The 19,196-nt window shown below is 40.2% G+C and overlaps 1 protein-coding gene and 1 long non-coding RNA gene across 3 annotated transcripts in view; one reads left to right on the top strand and one right to left on the bottom strand.

The window, feature by feature from the left end:
• Positions 1-19,196, top strand: part of BANP (BTG3 associated nuclear protein) — a 153,482-nt gene that overhangs the window by 109,452 nt on the left and 24,834 nt on the right. The gene's annotated exons all lie outside the window — the stretch shown is intronic.
• On the bottom strand, positions 234-6,069 carry LOC310851944. The gene is made up of 2 exons (XR_014567923.1): positions 5,954-6,069; positions 234-344 (listed from the first exon to the last, which is right to left on the bottom strand). It is a non-coding gene; the product is annotated as an uncharacterized lncRNA (long non-coding RNA).

Genomic DNA, 19,196 nt, shown 5'->3' with positions numbered 1-19,196 from the left:
TTGAACTTACAATGCTTAAATTGCACTCAAATGTGTTAATGTTAGATACTGGATGCGCATGGACTTTTTTGGAGTCTTTACCTACACAATTGCTTGCATTGTTATTTTTGAGCAAAATGAACTGTTGCTTTAAAACATTTGTGTGGTCTTTAATCAAAGCATCTTCTTTCTCCGTATTTTTTAATTTTATTTTTAAAAAGCTACTATCCATTGCAAAGGTCCTAAACAATTACTCTCCAGTGGCAAAGTCTTCATTTATTTTTAGACAATTGGCATCAAATACATGCTGGCCTTAGAATGCTTCTTTGATGACAGTCTGTGATCCAGCTGGGTTTACTGAACTCCTGAATAAACAAAGACAGGGAAGAAAATGGGGAAAAGAAACAGCTTATTTTTTAATGTATTTGAAAAGTTGGCTTTTAGCAAGCTGCAGGTTTGATTTTTAAATGCCCAGCTTGAACAGCCTTATGACTGTCAAGTGGCCTTTGATTTATCATTGTGGAGTGCCAAAGGTTATAGAAAGGTTAGTCACACAGTCCAGAAGATCTACACAGGAATGGCACAAAGCCACACATTCTGTAATTCACAGACTGCCTAAACGCTTGTGCTTATACTTAAGCTAGTTTAGTCCCAACAACTAATTTCAAGGATTGGGCTTAAGTGGCTTGAATACCATGAAGAGTTGAGATGAACACAGACAGTCAATGTGTATTATAAAACAGGGGTGGGCATGGTTTGGTTGCTTTTTTTTCTGTTGAGAACCACATTCGCTAAGGGGTAATTTGGGCAGAGCCAGGGTCAAAACTCTTTTGGATTAACCAATTATGACTAATGACTGCGGTGCTTAATTTTTCACCATAGCTAACTTAGATTAGAATTCCCGAGTCCACATAGAAAGTAACCCCCCCCCCCCCCAAGGTCTGAAGAATTGCTTTCAAATTAGCATACAGAATAATTATATTTTAAAGCACACACCAATACAGCTACTGCTCTGGAAAGCAAGTAAAGTAATTTTGATTTCAGGGTTCATATTCTCTCTGTGTACAAACGCACACCAGTGGGGTAGCAGCTGGGGCACTGAGAGAGTCTTTCCTCCAAGCCATAAAACCAGAAAAAGTCCTGAAAAATCAATTTACTTTTATTGTACAAAATACTGTTTCTTCAGTTCTGAAATTATATAGAAGAAAAGGGAAAGTCTGGAAAAATAGAGTACATAAATAGAAAAGAAGGATGGAGCAATGGGGCAGCTTCAGGAGGAACGGGTGTGTGTGTGTGTGTGTGTGTGTGCATAAAATGAGACTGCAGAACGCCCACCTAAGTTCCGTATAAAATGTGGGATGCTCAACAGTAAATTGAGACATGCTTGAGGGATGCTCATGGCACTGTAGCTGTCTTTGTTGCTTTCAGAGAACAGCAAAGGGAGGCTGTTACTCAGAGCCAGGGAGTTACCCAGTGGTATTCTGCAGGGATCCATCACCCTCCTCACTTCCTCTGCTGTTGTTTAACACCTATATAAAACTTTTGGAAGACGTCAACCAGAGATTTGGAGTCAGTTGTCACTAATATGAGGACGTTCTAGATCAGTGCTTGGAGGCAATGTTGGGCTGGTTGTTGGGCAGCAGATTAGAACAAGATGGAGGTGTTATGGGTTTGAGGGATGGGGAGAAATCTGCTCTGAACAGGGTTGCACTGTCATGCAAGGAGCAGGTGCGTAGCTTGGGAGTTCTATTGGATCCAGATTTGTCACTGAAGCCTCAAGTAGCCTCTGTAGCTAAGAGTGCTTATTTCTAGCTATGGCTGGTTCACCAGCCAAAGACCCTTTTGGACAGAGATGACAAAAATCCCCATAAACCACTCTTTTCCACTGGCCCTACAGGAAGGATGTGGAACCTGTGGCCCTCCAGCATGGCCAATGGTCAGGCGTGATGGTGCTGTAGTCCATCAACATCTGGAGGTTCAATGGTTCTCCTTCCCTGACCTAGAGCCTTGTGTCCATCCATGTGCATGCTGTGTTCCTAGTTTATTTCAGTGAAGGAAGAAGATCTGTGCATGGAAGAGTACACATATGCAGGGCTGAATCTTGAAGGTGGGAAAAAGTCTCTATCTTTTTGTTTAGTTTCTGTGCACTTTTCTATATAAACTCAGTGGTGATAGCAAAACCACATAACTGAGATGGTGACAGAATCACAGCAGCCTTGCATATAAGAGAGACCATCTTGACTGCAAGACCTAGAAGACTTTCTCCCTGCCTTGCAGGCCTTTTCCCACCTGGCCTGGGAGGGCGGCGTCTTGACTGCTCCAGATACAAAAGCTGCAGCTGCTGAACAGATGCTTGGACTGGGGTGTTTGGGGTGTCTTGTTGGGGCAGGGATTATTGCTTGGTTTTTTAATAGCTTTATTTTAGATCTTGGTTTTTTAATAGCTTTATTTTAGATCTTGTGATTTAGGTGGAAAAGTTTCAAGTTGGTTGTGTATATCTTAATATTTTATTTATTGTTTATGATGACTTTTGATATGTTGCAGTTATGTATTTTCTCATGTTGGTAAATGTGGTGGAGTCTCCTTCTTTGGAGGTCTTTAAGCAGAGGCTTGACAACCATATGTCAGGAGTGCTCTGATGGTGTTTCCTGCTTGGCAGGGGGTTGGACTCGATGGCCCTTGTGGTCTCTTCCAACTCTATGATTCTATGATTCTATGTTGTAAGCCACCCTTAGCATGGTTTGAACTGTGGAAAGGCAGCATACAAATAAAATTATGTAGGTAGGTACATACGTAAGTCCACATACTTTTTTCTTTTTTTTACTAATCAGTTTGTCCAAGGTATTCCAGTACATATGATCTGCAGCCTGGAAAAAATACACTTCTGCAAAAACATCTGTGACTGCTTCCCTGGAGACTATTTTTTACTCCTCATTAGATGAGCGAATAACAGCAACTCTATTCAGTAATTCATTTATTTCTAAACCAGTTATTTTGTATAGTGCTTTTTGAGTGTTTTTGACCTTCCATTGCCTGGTTGTAAGTCTTAACAATATTCCTATTAGTGTAAGGTAAGCCAGCATTATCCTCATACTGCAGACGGACAGCTGAGAGAAAGTGGCTTGCTGAGGGTAAGATGCAAACTGGGGCCTTAATTAAAAACCTTAATTAGAAAGCGTGCTTTTGCCTTCTCTATCTCTGCTTGTTTTCATGCAACCATGAAAAGATTTAAGAAGGGAAATGTATGCAATTTAAAATAAAATAATAATAATAATTTTACTTATTATTCCCCTTATTATTCACTGCTTGGGAACTCCTTTGGGAATTGGTAGCCTGTTTGCAACAGAGGCCCGCAGTAACCCCTGCTTTGAAGGCTTTAGTAGCAATTAGGCCCATGGAAATTCAAACATTTTCACTATAAAAATATTTTTTCAGGTCAGAGTTGCAGCACAAAAGTTGTGCAAATATTTTTACTTTGCAAATAAGCTGGTTCTGCAATGTATTTTATTAGTGATCTCTGGGTGTTCACATTAGAAGCCATTTTTAAATGTACCTAAAGTAGGTGGCCTGCTGGGATTCAGGGTTGAAGTCCAGCTGTCTTGTCAACATGAGAGGTCGTTTCTACCGTATGGAACAATTAAGGTGGCTGAAGAAAGCTCTGCAGGAACTTTCTTCTAATAATCATATTTGTCTTGGATTAGCAGCTCTCAATCCGTTTATTTTGAATATTTTCTCTTTCCCTCTCATTTAAACGCTGAGAATGGCCTTTTGCAAAGCAAATGCTGTACTTGGTCTGAATATTGCCTCCCAAGTTACAGAAAGACTGAGGTCGCCACCAAATGTTTTTGTGCCATAAACTATTTATCTTGAATGTGTTTTTTTAACTGCCTTATCAAAATCATCTCTTGCCAGATTGGGTGGATATAGAAGATTATTTGGCCCAGGAAAGAGTAGGAGTAAAGTCCGCTTGAGACTAGTTAAACCTGGAGACTTCTAAAGTAGTCAGACTTTCTCTGACCTTTCGTTAGAAAGACTTCATTCCTGGGCTAGCTGACTTCCCCTTAAGTTCCCTCTTTTTGACCCCACATCCCTCAAGACCCTTCTGGACTCTCTATAGGCTGGAATTGTGGCATGTGTGTTGTGAAAACACGTGTCAGAAAAGGGGTGGGGGAGGGAATTGCCTTGCTTTCCTGCACTGCAGTGCAGTTTCACTGGGGAACATGAGATGAAGTACATGTGAGCGCACTATTTCTGTTAACGTGAGTCTGGCCACTGGAAATGGCTGCAGCTCAAAACCCGTTGAAATGCAATAATTAAAAAGTACTTTTGTGACTGTTATTCATTCCAATGGAACTTGAGAAGAGACAGTTCCATCTCTGTAACAATAAATTATACTTAGTAAGAATAAGTTATAAATATTTAAAGAATGCTGTTGACTCTGGTAAAGCTTCTATGATTTAGATGGCAATAAGCTGGCCAGGCGAATGATAATTTGGGTCGGAGTGCTCCAGTTTAGGGCCAAAATGATTGCTCAGATTTTGTGCTTTCAAATTAATCTTGTTGAGTCAAAAATCCCCACCTGTTTCAGTTCCAAGGAAAACATCCGGTCATTTAGACCAAACAGTCAGCAAGGGTGTAGTTACTCAGGGCTGTCTAATATGTTAGCCCTAAACTTTCAGTTCAGTGCCGGATATAAATGTCATACCCATTCGTTTAGAATGCCCCTAACTTGATTTGAACAATAACCCCCTTTTTTAAAAAAATGATCATCAGATTACAAAACATTTCTCTAGCTGAGAAGACTTTTTTAAAAAAATAACTTTTCCCTAGAAGGAAAAAAAAATCATTTGCATTCCAATATACAGTACTGGTGCTTTTTGTTCATCAGAATAAATTGCATAAGCTTTACCTTTTGGATCAAAGAAATGGAACGACTGCTGCAGCAATGAATGGAGTATAATTTGTTTTTACTGGTATGCTTTTGGGAGGGGGGATTCTGAATCCTCTTAATCTTTGCCCAGAAATAAAAAAAAAAAAAACCCTGAAATGTCACCATGAATTGGATTACCTTGCATTAAAGTAAATTGTGTTTGTAAAGTTCTAGCTGACGCTCTGGAATATATGACTAGTTCTTAGTAACTCTAAGAAAGTCAGCAGCTGAAGGCTGAAGCATTTTTGTATGAATTAAGGCTTCATTTCCAAGCTTTTTCCAAGCCCTTGTGTTTAGGGTTAGGTTGCTGTGGTCCAAACACGTGCATGCTCAAGTCAGTGCTGATTTTTATTTTTTATTTATGATTAGCCCACTAAAGATTTGGAGTAATGTTTCTGTACTTTAAAAAAAAAGTCTAGTAGCAGCCCATGAAACGTTTCTTTCGAAGGGACAATTCTCACATGCATGCCCATGTTATTTTATGTTGGATGACTGACTCTTGTACTTGAAACTTTATCTGTGGTGTTAGAAGTGTGAAAGCAAGTCGTCATCACTGAATGTTGCACCCACCAAGTGTTGAAATGTATCCACGTGAACTAGCTATAACATATTGACTGAATGTTATAGAAATGAATACTGGTACTTTAGTGCAGAAATATCACAGGCAGGAGTTTGTTGCATTCCTGAACAGCAGCATAGCTCAGCAGTTCTGGCATATTTGAGACTCCGCTCCTGCCCCTTCTGCCCTCTACTTTTGACTTCTCCCCAATTCAATACACTTGGAAAGACCACATCAGTGCAGTTGGTGCTGCATCTGTATTTCAGTGTGTGCTACAGTGAGTGCTATCTTATAGTTTAGACTTGATTTGTGGCAAGTTTGCCAAACGGGTGGCTGTCTCTTCCTTATCTAGTTGGTGAAAACTGAACTGTGTGAAATTTGCCTGATCTCTACAAGCATGGGTGATCACTGTCCGCCTATCTCAATTTTGCAATAACTCCTACAGCCATCTCTCTTTGAAGAAGGGAAAATACAAATGGAATTACCTCTTGTTTTAAAACAAGCATAATTCTGCAGAAATTTGGGCAGCTCTTCCAAGAGAGGCTTCTTATTCTTTGCGTTCAGATCATTTTGAGCAGCCTTCCAACAATAGCACTGGCATCCTTAACCTTGTGTCCTTGCACTATTAAAAAAACATTTTTCATAACTCTTTTAAAACAATCTTTCCCATTAAATAATTCCTTGGAAGCATAGAGGGGAAATTTTTTAGGACGAGTGGGAATGGTCAGTGATTTTTACATTTCAGTCAAGATATTCCATTTTTGTTGGCTTTGGGGCAGGGGCTTCCCCCCAATTTTTTTTTTACCTCCTTTGGTAGCTTGTCACATCAGGGAAAATATACTTAATTTTACAGACAGCACACTGTGTCACTTTTCTCCTAATAAAAGTGTTCCTTTGTTGGATGCCAGAACAAAAACAGGAATCTTGGAGTGCCTAGGTAGCGGAGGGAATTGATCCCTTATGAAAAACCCTTTCCCTACCCAGACAAATGGAAAATATAATTTAAGCCATAAAAGGGTGTAAGTGAGAGGGCTCTGAGGTTGATCAGTTCCAAGAAGCATCCCTGAGAAGTCGCAAAAAACAACAACTGCACATCAAATGTAGGTTGACTTGAAAAGGAAAGCCCATCCAAAAGAGGCCCAGGACGGAGTGAGCTTGACAAATAGACAAGGCTCACTGCTGCTTATTGTGCATTGTGTGGGCTCTCTCTCCTTTGAGTAGGGAAGTGGAGCGAGTCTGCTTTCTGTTGGCTATGAAATCCGTGCAGGCTGATATGGCGCTGAGCATTTGAAAATATTGACATTTTCTTACAATCCCCAAGTGAGGCAAAAGCTGCCTCTGATTTGAATGCCAGAGAGAAGCAGCCAAATGATTATGACATTCCAGAAGGCAGTTGGTACGTCCTTCATTTAGTGCTGTCTCATATTCTCAACACCTTATCCCTACTGTTTCACTCACTAGCACAGGGTCAGTGCAGGGGCAAGAGTTTTGAACCCCCGTCTTAAACTATTTCAGCCCCATTTGAAATCTCTCATTTTGCAGATTGCAAAAGGAGCAGTTTGGAAAGGCTGAAATACCCATTTTTCTGGTTCTTAGTTCTGGGCTTCTGCTGCTGAACTGCATCTTTCTGTAATGCACAGAAATTACTCAATGGTGAAATGCAGCATCCAAGGCAGTGGAAGAGATACTACACCTGTGACGTGGGGTCTCTCCCCCCCCCCCGAAGCTGTAGGGTGATACATTGAAATAAGATTTTTCTTTACATGTTATGCCCTGGTGTTAAAAGTTAGTTATAAGAATGAGGTTTAACCTCAGCTTAAAGCAGTTTCTTGTTTTCAAATGTAAATGATACCCACCAACCCCACAAATTCCTGGCCATTTGGAAGGGCACTGACTTTCTCAAAAAGAAGGGAAAACATTTTTATTCATTGATATATTATTTGTCAGATGTCTGTACTGCCTTTCAGTACAAAGAGTAACCAGGGCAGTTTGGAGTGAGAAAAAAAAAGCAGTTAATGGCACTTTATGTTTGTGTGCGCGCGTGTGTGTGCGTCCATCCTGCCCCTTCCAGTTCCTCGTTCCTGAGACTGTTGAAAACGTGTGGACATGCCTTGACAGCTATGTTAAAATATTCACTGCATGTGGCTGTTTAGGTAGCCTGAGCGATTTTTAGGTATGCTTTGGCAGCTTTCCAAGAGTTTGCCGTTTGATAAATGGTGAACGTGAGCAGGGTTTGTAACAGGCTTTCATCTGTTGCATGAGCGTGTGTGGCTTAAGAGCCTTTGGCATTCTCCTCTTAAACCTTGAGAAGATATATTATACTTTAGATTATGATAAAGTCATGGGACAATTGAGAACAGAGTGCTTAATATTGTGTTACTGAAATATATTGATGCATGCATCTATTTCTTGGCGGAAATTTAAAGGCTCTGCTCTCAATAGCTAAACTCAGCACCTATTAGTAATGCAATGCATTCAAACTCATGGATATTGTTAGAATAAGCGGTGTGAGCTGGTTAATCCCCGAGTACAGTTGCAGTTACAAAAACCCACCAATGTAAAACTACACACAAGTTTGATGGCTTCTTCCTTACCAAGGGACCCGTTGTATGCATGCACACAAAAGCTTATAACCAGAACAAACTTAATTGGTCTCTAAGGTGCTACTGGACAATTTTTTAATTTTTTAATTTATTTCAACTTCTTCAGACCAACACGGCTACCTACCTGAATCTTTAATTACAGTTATTCATAATATAGTTTTATATTCTCAAATACTCATATGGGACAGGTCTGGCTCCTGTGTATCTCTGCAGAATGGCTGTCATTTCTGTGAGATTGGAATCCCATGCTGCAGTATTAATGTCAAGAATTGGAGAGCAAATGATTCATTTTTCCACCAGTGCTGCAAATCTCCAAAGAAGTAGCCATGCTGCCCACCATATCTGCACAGCTGCAGTTTCAAATGTTACAAAAGCGCAAACTATTCCAGAGGTGTATGCATGAATCAATCAATCAATCAATCAATCAATCAATCAATCAATCCTTAGAATTCCTTCTTCATTCATGTGTAAAAGTATTTTCCACTCTCCTGAGTACAGGCACCTGCCCACTTATGTGCATCCCACTCATGCACGGCTGCATTTATGTGGATCAGCGCAAAATAAATAGATTGGCCGCCTCTCGTTCGGGGCTGCTTTTATCAACCAATGGAGCGGGTGGGAGGTGCTTTCTCTATGACTTCACTGCTCCATTGCATGTCCACTCTCCCATCCTGGCACCAGTTCTGCTGGGCTCCCTTCTCAGCCCTTGCCCTCCGTGGCCAGGCAAGCAGGCAGGCTCGGGGAAGGCTAGGCAGTGTCTCCTGTGATCTTCCAAATAACAATGCGTTAACATCAGAGAAGTAAGAGAGTGAAAGAGAGCACACTCTTCAGGTACCCCTGGCAAACAAGGAGTGGAAGCATTATTGTGAGGCACAAATGCAAAAGAAGAAACCCCCCCCCCCCCCAGTTGGAAGATGAGCTTCACATAAATTATTAGGAACCAACATTCTTTTCACTCATCTTGAGGAAAGAAGACTATATTTAACAGAACATGTAGCTGATACCATTGTCACAACAAGATTGTTCTTTTCAACGTGTTGCCAAGAGTTTGTCCAATTCATTTTTCAGCGCATGGTGGCGGTGGCTTTGTTTCAGCCATAATGTATTCATTTCTGGCAGCAGTTAGTGTGCACAAAGAAACAGTGTGGGAAGAATGCAGAGAGACTTCCTTGGATGGAGATAGCAACACACATAGGGTGATTGGACAGCCCAGTGCCAAATCTGAGAAGCTTATAATGGATAGTTGGGCTATTAGTGAGGAAAAGAATGTAACTTAGGAGCCAGTTGGCGCCTGTAAAAATCATGCACAAACATGCATATCGCAGGGCATGATCCGTTAGGAAAGCCTCTACTGAAGCCCCAGGAGCACAAAAAAATTATATGCGACTTTGCTTTTAAAATTAAACAATCCCATCTACACAGTTAGCCCTGTTTTGTGTTGACCTCTGTTACTCTAGTATGGACCTAACATTGGAATCCTCTCAGTCTAGTGTGGACTATATAGAAGTCTCCATTAAAGCTGGCTCCAAATGATATCAGAGAGAAAATGGAGCAGAGCACGAGAATTGGCTTTTACAAGCCATGAAGATGTGGGAAAGTGTTTTCAGAGGCCAGCTACAATGAGGGAACAGTTAGAAGGAAATGAAGGATCAATGGGATTTGGAGTAGCTCATATATTAAAATGAGCATGAAAGAGTTATTTGCTTTAGGAATAAAGACTGTACCTTATAGTCGCCATCCCATCCCTGGCCATGTGTGAAAGATCTAAGTTTCCTCTTTAAAAACAACAGTAACAAAACACTCCTATAGCCCAAAGTCCATGTAAAAAGTCCCCAATCAAACTCAACAACAACAGCACTGCTATTCAGATGATGCTGATAACTGGCTTTTAATATATAATGATCTATCTTGCATATGCAGTTAATAAACATCATGCATGTGAGTGAGACCAGCATTTCTCTGGCCAGCCTTCTGTGGGGTTTATGAGTATATTTTGATTTATACGGCATTCATTTTACAGCTGTAACTGTAACCAGTGCACCAGTGCTGCCAGCATTTCACCAAAGGCATTGGGTCAGTATAACTGTCTTGCAACGGTCAAGTAGCTTTGCAGAATGTCTTATGCCTGTTTTAACAGAATGATGAATAATCCTTGAGTTTCAGTGGAAGCAATATCATACGTGCGGTTTTAATACTCAAGTTCTCTAGTGTTTAACTGCCCTTGATTTAAAAGCCACTGACAAGTCTGCTATAATTCTGCCAGCAACTGCTTTCACACTTTTCTTAGCAACTGTCTAATAACACAAGATGTTGCCATCTAATAGGCCCAATGCATAAAGGAACAAAAAAGCTGTGCATGTAGGTGGTTTCAAGTGGCATCTCTTCTTACACTTTGCGGATGAACAGAAGCTGATCTTATAACTAAAAGTATGTTACGTAAGAAGTTGCTGCTCTTAGGCTCTCTTGAGGACTGTCCTTTCAGCTGAATTTTGTGGGATTTATTCCTAGCTTTGGTTCTGTTTGTGGTGTCTTTTGCGCATGGGAAATTTCAGCGTACATTCTTGAGTAGCAAACATTTGAGATTGGAGTCATGGTGAATTTCACAGGAGGGACTGAGCTATCATTTCCCTATATTTTTTCCTAAGGCCATGTCCTGGCAAGACCTCTCCCCTCCCAAATCTTGGTTGTGTGTTGTATAGCTCACAACTGGAGTTGGGGGAATGGTCTGGGAGAGGGGAGAAACTTATTTTTATTTCTGCCCTTATTATGTTGTCATAATACATGGGCAGCACAATCTGCACTGTGGAGTTAGCAGTAACTATTTGTGTAGCTTGGTGGTTCAAACACAACATAGTAAACAGACATTTCTGGAATGGGAAAGGTAAAGGTACCCCTGACCAACAGGTCCAGTCGTGACCGACTCTGGGGTTGCGCACTCATCTCGCTCAAGAGGCCGGGGTCCGAAGACAGCTTCCGGGTCACGTGGCCAGCACCAGCGCAGCACACGGAAACGCCGTTTACCTTCCCGCTGGAGAGGGGTCCCTATTTATCTACTCGCACTTTGAGGTGCTTTCGAACTGTTAGGTGGGCAGGAGCTGGGACCAAGCAATGGGAGCTCACCCCGTCGTGGTGATTCGAACCGCCAACCTTTCGATCAGCAAGTCGTAGGCTCTGTGGTTTAACCCACAGCGCCACCCGCATCCCTCTGGAATGGGAAGCCTGTGCCAACCCCGCAACCCCCAGTTGCTGGCTATGACTCCCATAATCCCTGATTGTTTGCCATATTGGCTGTTGCTTAAGGGACAGCCACGGGTTCCCTGTCCCTTCTCTGATTATTGTTGTGTTTAACTTGTTAGTAATGTGTGTTATTATTTTGGGTTTTAAAAGCAGAGGGTTGTATAATAAACCACTTCCTCCTACTTGCTTTATCACTTTTTTTTGAAATGGGAATAATCACCACACTCCAGAAGCAGACAGTTTTGCCTTTTCACATTCATGGATAGTATAAAATTTTGGTAGTGCTCTGCATCTGTCTAGTCCTGTTCTGAGCTAAAAGAATTTCCCCCTCAAGTTGGCTTGGTAGTGATTTTTTGATTGTGTGTGGGGTGTGTGGATGTGTTTTCTCCTTTGTAGTGTGCCTTTGGCTCACCATGGATTATTCACCCTTCTTTCCCCACAGCACCTGCTTGGGCAGGGCCAACTGGGTGACTTAGTTTGCTTTGGAGTTGGACAGTTGTTGCCTTGCCTTGCCTTGCCAAGAGTTGGAATTTGGTGGGCTGTCTTGCCTGCTTTTCACTTTTTTTTTCTTTCCACTCTTCTTCTGATCTTTCTGCTGAAGTTCTTGACTTTATTTCTTCTCTGAATTTCATAGTCATAGCTAAGAAATAGAAACAAGCCATGAAGCATTTCTCAGGCATTCCATTTTGTTCTCTCAGAATGAGTAAATGTGGAGAAATGTGCAGCTTTGTTTCTTTGCCTTGGTACTTTGGTGGTCCACTCTGGGTGTTATCTAACAGAATTCCAAACAAAACCAACTTTAAAAAAAAAAGCGTCTCCCATTCCATATCAAGCTTGTTTTGGTTACTCCTAATATCATGTGCTCTTTTGGAGAAGCATAGGCTGGTGGATATAATCAACTGGAAAAACATAATTTATGTAACTTCTTTAAAAGCCAACACTACAGATATTTTCCCTCTTTCTTTCTTTCACCCTGATCCTTTATATCTCAGCTATGCCTAATTCGTAGTTTCTGAGAAAGTTTAGGACTGTCACACCCATTGGATGTCTGTTTAATAGCACATAATTTAGCATGAGCTTCATCCTTCATTACCCAGACTGGAACCCTCTCTCACTCCTTTAGTTTAATGGGTCAGTTTCATTGCTGTGTTTCCCTTGGCTGGAAGCCTCATGCTGCAATCAAATTTGGGAATAAACAAAGATTCATCTTTAAAAATGAACCTCAAAAGAGTTTCCTACCCTCTTGGGCAATAAACTGTTGTTTGCAGATTATAGAAGCAGAAGGCATAAGCCTGACAATAATAAGATAGAACTTGGCCATTCTCTCCACTCCACCTGCCTACAGACCAATAGGCATTATCTTTAAAGTACAGATGTAAAGCAAATAGCTACAAATGAATTCTCTCAAGATGACTCTGCAATATATTTATTTGTAATATGTGCATACTGAATTACTGATTTGAGCATATGCACCCAAACAAGTGATATCTTGTTTTAGTGTTGGCACTGACCTGTAGCTAGTACACCAGGGCCTTGCATGTCCCAGCTGAAACTGAGGTTTTGCAATGGGCTTTTGGAATAGGCTTGAGCAAAAAACTGCATTCTAGGTTTGCTATTAATTGTAATGAGTCTATCTCATAAAACAGTTGGGGGATGGAATAGTGAGAATATTAGCACATTGTGATATAGCTATAATATAGCCTTTGGCTAATTAAACAATTGCTGGCCTCCTCAATTGTAAGGGGTATTGTTTTTGTTTGTTACTATGTTATATCTTTTTGTGTTTTTATATTGTAAATCGTGTGTGTGTTTGTGTGTTTTAAATCCACACATTAAGGTGTTGAAGCCAATCCAGGACACTCTCCCTGACTGATTTATTTGCTGGGTCCAGTTTATGTAGTGGGTTCAATATCTCTGCTTAATGGTATGGTGCGGTACCATTAAAGTCTCTGGATTCAGGATCTTGGTTGTAATGCAGAATTAAGGGTACCTTCTTCACCCTACTGAAAACCAGACATTGTTTGCATCACGGTGAGTGAAAACATTTTTCTCACATGTATTTATATTTCTCTCTAGAAGTAGCATATAAAACTCCCATGAGATTGTCCCCGTGAATATTGTTTTTACCCAACATGCTGGAGGGTAGGCCTTTGTTTGTGAGAAGCACCCACTTCCAGACCTGGAAGTGAAACCATCTTAAAATGTATTGTTACACTGGCCCACCAGCTGCTGCTAGCAATGGGTAACCCATCCAGAGTTCCCTTGTGGTTGCTGATCTACCTGTTGCACATTCCTCTAGCTTTCTAGTACCCACACATTCACCCCAGTTCACATGGACTTTGCATCACATTTTATGCATGTCTTGATAGGCCAGCCATTAATCCTTGAATGTCAGAGGCAAGGGTCCTGCTCTTGCATTGTGAAACCCCACTGATTTGTAATCATTTCAAGAAGGGCATCAATCTCTGTGGAACTTGGCACTGCAATCAAAAGAATTCTTTGTAAATAAAGCATGTAATGAGTTTAGCACAGGCCTGTGTGGGCCCCTGAAAAGAACACAGTAAATGTCATTAGGAGCAAAGCACAATTATCTGTACAGAATGACAGTATGTTTGTACATCAGTGGGAATTAACACTGTGGCAAATTTTGAACCCAGTACAGAAATACCAAAGGTCGTCAAAGGTTCATTCCATAGTATGTCCCTTGTAAACATTACTCATAGCTAGTTTTTTCCACACAAAGGCATACACTTCTTAGCAAAAGTGATGGCACACTTTCCCCAACTTTCCGTCGAAGAAAATAGGTGCCCTTATTCTATATTATGACTGCATCCAGTGATGCATGCTGGTTCTGGTGACTTCAGTAATATTGTGCCGGCCAAATAAGTCCAAAAGTCAGGTGGGGTTCCTTTCACTGTACCATTTCACTGGCAGAGAAAACATTTGGAAGAGTACAGTCAGTGTCTGGGAAAGGGTTAGGTGCTCAGCTAGTGAAGTTCTCCTTGTATCCTTGCCTCATGGCCTCTGGCTGCATTCCCCTGCTCCAAAGCCCTCCTGATCTCCCTCAGGCACACTGCCTCCTTCTGCTGCCATATTGGCCCTTGCCAAAACAAAAAAAACCAATTTTTGGCAAACTAATATCTGATTCATTGTGAAACAGGAAGATTACATCAGCTCATACGTTTCTCTAATTTGCCAAATTTATTTGAAACCATCACTTTCCTTTTTTAATATATTTATTAAATTTTATTAAAGATACATGCTAGGAGGTTCATGTGCTGAATTTGGTGGAGGGGATGACAGAGTATGAACATAAGGGGAAAGAAGCCAGAGGGCAGCCATCAATCCATGTAGAGAATTCAAGGCAGAAGCCAGGGTTGAAGCAGATGAAACGTATTATAAAAATATCAAAATCTCATAGAAAGTCCCATATGTCAAATACTCATAAAAATGTGAGCAGCCTTACTAATGACACAGCTGACTGGAGAGTGAGAGCGAGAGAGAGCTTTCATAAACTGCGAATTTCCTAGAGAGTTATATATTTGATTACTACCATACACAATTCCAACAGCCGTTTATTATGTGCTTGCCCTAACAACCCTGTGAGGTAGATCACTACTATTCCTTACCAGCTGTCAACTAAGAATATTAGTTGATTAATTATCTACTCTTAGACTGCTGAGCAAATTAAATGTGCATAAAACAACACTCAGTATAGGCATCTATTGAGATACGGAAGGATTGTGAAATGATTCACCATTTAATAATCATTTATTTGAAATAAAAACTCTCCTATGATACTGTATTCTTCAGTCCCTATTACGTAACACAAGAAAATGATCTCAAACCTATCAAGATTAAATATCTGACCTATCAATTAATATTTGCTCACTAAGTTATAAATTAAGTTTTAAACTGATGGACTAAACAGTTTGAGACTGCAGCTCTATTATTCTCCTATACAGATGAGGAGCTGAGGCAAGAGATCTGATGTGACAATCAGGCCTGCCAGTTCCAAATCAACCTCTCTCTTTCCTCCGGGTCATGCGAGCTCCCAATTTTTCATATCCTCTGGCTGGTGCACAATGCAGCGCCAGATTTTAAGAGATGCTTCACCTAAAGCCAATTTGGAGCACAATTTGAAGGAGAGCCATCAACTGAGCACTCCTCTACATTATTATTTTTTTTAAAAAATAGTTATTAAATTCCCATACTACTTCACAGTAATGATTTCTGAGCACTTTACAGTACAGTACAGAACAATGAAACACACACACACACACACACAGAGCACATCTGATAAAATGTCACCCAAGACCAGAATTAACTCTGCATGCGCGCTCTCACTCTCTCTCTCGTCAGTTTCTGAGCAAGGAGCTTGGTGGTAGATTATGCCCCTGTTAGTTTCCTTTGGAAAACTTAGAAAATTGCTACACTGTAATAACTGGTCAAAATAGGTTGTTCTTCCTTTCCTTCAGGATAGGTTAGGGATTCACTACTTGTGATCAACTGTCAATGCTGCGTGCAAGTACTGCAAATAAGAGCTGGATTTTGAGCAAGTCACATAGTGTAAGGTCATGTAGCATGAAATTTGGAGATCTCTTTCCATGAATGCCATGATTTATAGCAAGACATAACCAGATGCAGAATTTCTCCACAGGAAGGCTTGGGACTCTGGGAACAGATTTGTTTCTGGGAATTCCGTCTTTATTTGGAAGGGAAGGGAAATATAGTTGGAATGATACCTAAATGTCTCTTCTGTGCATTAACTGCAAACGTATGGCTAGATTCTTCCTTTCTTATCTACCCAGAGGGGCTTTTTTTAGCCCTCTTAAGTCAGCACAACTACTAGAGTGGGGCAAGTAGTCCAGCACGGGGGAGAGCATGAAGAAACAGAAATGGATGGTGGTTTTTCCACACAGCTGTACCATGTTCTCACCTACATATGGAGGACCATTTTTCAGTCCCAAGGCAGTTGCAGAAACTATATGATAGCTGCAAATCTAACTGCATTGTAATCTGTAAGAAAACCAGATTTTATCCACTCCAAATGGGCTCCTCCCCCATTTAAAAAACTTAATCTATTTTAAGGAGTTCAGCAATACTAGCTATATAGGTCTGCAATGAAAGGTTACGTTTAGGAGATTACATGAAATTGTTTTTTGAGTTTACAGATCTACATTAGATAACTGCAGCTGGAAAGGGGAGTATAAAATATACCAGCTGCAGTGTGTTTCTATAGTTTTGTGTTTCTTAAATATGGCTCTTGGTTTCTTCTTATTTTAAAGCTTATGGATTTTAAGAGGAAAACGGGGAGACGGTGAAGCCCCAAATCCTAGATTTTGTGTATGTAAAATAAAAGAAGGATTGCGACCTCTGTTGCATTAATTAGTTTCTCAGACTTTTAACATGCTCAAGCTGCAACCTGTCAGTGTTGATTGCTGGCCATTTTCCCTGAAAATAGAGTAAAACTTTCTGGCTGGTGAAAGACAATTTTGTTCAGCAAGCAGGGAACAATAGGTACTACATGCTTGTGTTTTATTCATTTTGTTTTCTAATTGTGAGAAAACTAGTTTTCTCAAAGTCTTCTTTTTGTGTGCAAAAGAAAAGATACCTTTCTTGCATCTTCAAAACTCAATTTCTGCATTTTATGCTTTTATACAAAAGTAGCATTTATCATTAGTAAATATTAGTTGGTTAGTTCAGCTAATTACAAGTGTTGCTTGAACCCAAATTAGTGCTTCTTGCCTTTATTTTTGGTTCCATTCTAGTTTTATATTCTCCCAGTTGGGTATTCAACTGAGTTACAGAACTGGCAGTATACTGGGGAAAGCCAGATGTGTACACTAAGAAAACAACAGTTTTGGGTCCAGAACTTTCATAGAATCTGCTTCAAATTCACACCCCATATTGCTCTCTCTGCTTCCCATAAAGAAACTGGGAGACATTCAAAAAACTTTTCTTTAAAAGACAATCATCTGCCTATTGGAAAACTTACCATGCATGCTGGACACTAATCGGATAAGGCATCAGAGAGGACTTTGGCTGGCCCAGTGGGTCAGGTGATAGCAAAAAATATATTTTTGTATTGTGAGGGGGCTGTCTCAAGGTCAGCCACAGGCCAGGAATAGCTGACTGGGACTGTCATTTGGGCCAGTGCAAAGCCCTACAGCAAAGCAAGGTGGAGTTGTAGACTTTTCAACACTTGTGATGGGCCACAAAGGAACTAGAGATGCTGGCGGGTCTGCTGCAGCTGCACATAAAGAGTATAACAAGTTGCCTTTAGCAAAGTCCTGGTCTACCCGGCCCAATTACTTGGCAGCAGACCTCCTCAGGACTCTCTTGGAGATTTGTTTTGTTCAGTTTTGATAACTGAGCACCCTTCAATACAACTTAAGCTATTGGACCAACGAAAGCAAATATTCTTTCACATAGGGATTTGCAAAGCCTAGTGGCTGATGCAAATAAATATTCATATTTTCCACAGAGGAATGCTCATTTCATAAGCTTCTGGGAAGTCTTTCTGTAAGTAAACTCTTTTATTAATGCACAAATATCTTTACATCCATATCTGAGCTTCATGTCAAATTTATAATATATTCACTTGAGCTCAGATAAAGGTATACTATCCTGGTTTTCTTTTTTTTTAATAAATATTTATTAAAGATTTTCTTAATACAATAAAAAAGAGAAACAAAGAACATAACATATAGTTTTACAATCACCATACTTTCTTCACTTCTTTGGACTTCCTCACATCTCTCGTTCCTGCGTTCCAAATTTTCGATCTTTACCCAGCAATTTATCACCTTGATTCAATTCTTGTATTATAATTTTCCAATATTATCCCTAATTTTAGATAGTATAACCCCCAAGCTTAGAAGCTTAATTTTAACATAATATTTATCCAAAATTTACCTTTTCTTATAATTTCATTTATCTTCATACTCCTTTTAACTAGCTTTTTGGTGCCATATTGTTAATAATCTTACATCTTTCTTAACATTCATCTATCCTGGTTTTCACCAACTGTTAATAACTACTGTGTGCATGAAACATTTTTTTTTGTAAGTAACACCACTGAGTAGGCACTCCTCAGTAGCAACTAAGTAATAAGGAATAAAGTTTAAGAGAGAGAGCACATGGCTCTGAGATAACACATTGTCACAGCCAGGTTTATCGTGCTGTTTATGATATGGATAATTTTGTTCATTAGTGACAGCAGGATAAAAACGTTATATAAACCGTTGATCAAGCTTACATTTCAAGGAGAGTTGCCATGTTGGGACTTGAAGTCCAGAATAGCTTGGAAAATAGCCTAGCATTAACAAGTTTGGGGTTTGTCTAGGATCCAATATGTGACAGTTAGCCCAATACCAGGAATCCACCTGAACTGTTTTGGATCCAATTTCTCTCATGCAATCAACCCACTGAACTCTAAAATCCTGACTAGAACAAAGAAGTTTTCACTTGATTTTCCCAGTGGGAAGTTTAACTGAATCCCAATTCACTTTTTAAAGGAGCTATATAGTGTTAACATGTCAGATTATTGGCATTAAGTTCAATAAAGTTGATTGGGGAAGAGGGAGGTAATGTCTTCAACTACAGAGCCTTGCATAAATGGGAAGTCACCATCTGTGTAACCTTAACATTTAGAACAAGACATAGCCAAACAATCTGATAGCCTTCTAGGATTCTAGGCTTTAAAATAAGAAATAATATGTTTGGATCCTTAGGCTGGTGTGAAAGACACATCCTTTCATCCTTCACCAGGGGATAATAAACATTTGTCCAGTCTTTGCTGCGATGAAAGAGAAAGCAGATGTGTGGTGCATTTATGGCAGACTCTTCCCTGTTCTGTGCTGTGAAAGAGTTGGCTGAAAATAAT

This window comes from Podarcis gaigeae (assembly GCF_964106915.1).
Source record: "Podarcis gaigeae genome assembly, chromosome: 8".
In the NCBI taxonomy this organism is placed as follows: domain Eukaryota; kingdom Metazoa; phylum Chordata; class Lepidosauria; order Squamata; family Lacertidae; genus Podarcis; species Podarcis gaigeae.
The sequence above is the reverse complement of the archived record's forward strand: the minus strand, read 5'-3'. Positions and strand labels throughout refer to the sequence as shown.